This window comes from Triticum dicoccoides, chromosome 5B (assembly GCF_002162155.2).
Source record: "Triticum dicoccoides isolate Atlit2015 ecotype Zavitan chromosome 5B, WEW_v2.0, whole genome shotgun sequence".
Lineage (NCBI taxonomy): Eukaryota > Viridiplantae > Streptophyta > Magnoliopsida > Poales > Poaceae > Triticum > Triticum dicoccoides.
Window position 1 is genome coordinate 437,460,406 of NC_041389.1, and position 2,552 is coordinate 437,462,957.

Sequence of the window (2,552 nt, forward strand, 5' to 3'; positions counted from 1 at the left end):
CAAACGATTCTGCCTACCAGCCGTTGGATGGACATCCAACATCTGTCGTGTATCTTCTATCTCTTGTCTTCTTCTTCCTCCAGCTGCCCAAACCAAACCACCCCGTCAGCTCCACCTGCTCCCACCTCTCATGGTTGGCTGCGCCTCCGCCGCCCTACCGTATGTACCCTCCAATGTTGGCCAGTCCTCCCTCTATTCCCCCACACGTCATGTTATTCTCCGGCGACGTCAGCCCCAACACACACCCGCACCCGAACCAGTCAACCCTTGTACTCCCCTCTGCCTGCGACTTGACCGGCGCATCTTTCACGGCTCCTGTTCATTCTGTCCGAGGCCTCATCGTCATCCTCCGCCTTGCGGCGTTGGTCCGTGCACGGTATGCCGACCTCTTGCGTTGTCAATGTCATCAACAACCGAGAGGAACAAGGAGATGAATGTACGTGGCGAGGATGATAGTAGGGACCCACCAGCGTCATGGCAGTACACAAGCAAGTGCCTCTATATTAAAAGCCCAAAAATACGGTTCCTCCTAATGGATGGACATCTGGGGCTCACGCCATTGTTAATGTAGTCAATGAACGAGAGAATTACACTACGAGCGGCTGACACCAGGGACCCAGCAGGTCACGCATTTTGTTTTGAGGAACAAGCAGTTGTTATTTATACTAATTTTACTGACGGATCAGGGCAACAACGGGGCTGTGCGGGGGTTGTGGCCCATCTAGCCAGGGTTTTTATTTATGTTTACCACATCATGAGCCCAGTTGTGTTTTTTTCTTGCTGAAAATGGATAGCCCGGTTCTATTTTTTTAAAGAAATACCCAAACGAGGTCTACTTGCTTTATCAGCCCTGCTAGGCTACAAATCTTTCAAGACAAGGGAGTTTCATTCGGTTTGCCCAGAAATGGGTTGTATATTTTTAAAACACATCAAACCGGGAATTAGTTTCAATTTTTTTTCATTACAAGATTTTAAATTTCATTGATTTTTATGCATGGACAACTATTTGGATTTTATATTTAAATAAAATATTTTTCAAAATAGTTTGAATGTGAATCGATATTTCAGGATTAAAAACAGTTGACTGCACTGAAATATGCAAAATTTTGTATACTTTTTAATTGTGGCCAAAATATGGGGTGTGATGCTAAAAAAAGAAGATGGGCTCCAAAAAAATTCTTTGGAATTAGCAAATGGGTTGTACATTATTAGAAATAATGGCAGATGGGTTGTATGTTGTTTTCCACAGATTTGAGGCTGGCTTGTGCGCCTACTACTGGTTGACGTGTATGCTTTCCTAAAAAAAAGGTTGACGCACACGCAACGTTGTGTCAACTTAGTCAACACACGAGAACAGTGACTGTTGGATGTCCATCCAACGGCTGTCGTGCTTCTTCAATCTCTGCTCTTCCTACTCCGGACGCTCAAACAAGCACTGGCTGGACTGCCTGCTCCCTCCTCCCGCAGCCGGCTATGCTTCCGCGCAGGCCTCACCGCCCCACCGTACTCCCATCACTGGCCTAGACATCCCTCTACTCACCCACACCTACTGTTATTCTCCGGGGACGGCAGAAGAACCAGTAAACCCTCGTACTCCTCCGCGTGGGAAACAACTGCCGAGTCTTCCCTGTCTTCGTGTCATGCCCTTCCTAGGCCTCGCCATCGTCCACCGCCCTGGTGCTCTCGGCGCGGCCTGGTCAACATGGTCAATGAACGACATCCATCGAAAGTGGACTGTACGTGGACAGTTGGGTCCACGACCGCACGCAAGGAAATGCCTCCATATTACGCGCAAAATAATGATTCCTCCACCTGACAGCTAGGACCCACAGGAAGGGCCTCTGTATTTCGTGAAAAAAATGTTCCCCCCGCTGACAGGTCGGACCCACCAGCTATATCTTTGCACGCAAGGAAGTGCCTCCTTATTACGCACAAAAAAATGAATACCCCTCTGCTAGTTGGGAACCACCATAGTGGGTGGCTAACTTGTGGGCCTACTAAGTTGACGAGGATGGAGGGCTTTTTCAACTTAGTCAATATGAACGATTCTAGCTCCAGTGACCGTATGATGTCCATCCAATGGCCATAGTGCTTCTTCAACATCTGATCTTCTTGCTCTAGCCGCCGAAAGCAGCGCCGGTCATGCCGCCTGCTCCTGCCTCCCGTGGCCGATTGTGCTGCCGCGAAGGCCTCACCGCCCCCTACTACTCCCACCGCTGGCCAGGCCATCCCTCCACGCACCCACACCCACTGTTATTCTGCGGCGACGGCAGCCTCACACCGCAGCCGAACCAGTGAACCCTCGTACTCCCCTCCGCGTGGACATCCACTATCATGTCTTCCCCGGCTCCGCGTCGTACCCTTCCTAGGCCTCGCCATCGTCCACCGCCGTGGTGCTCTCGGCGCGGCGTGGTCAATGTGGTCAAAGATCGACTTCCATCGGAAGAGTACTGTACGTGGAGGCTGACATCTGGGTCCACGGCAGCCGCAAGGAAGTGCCTTCTTATTACGCGCAAAATAATTATTCCTCCACCTAACAGCAGGGACCCACC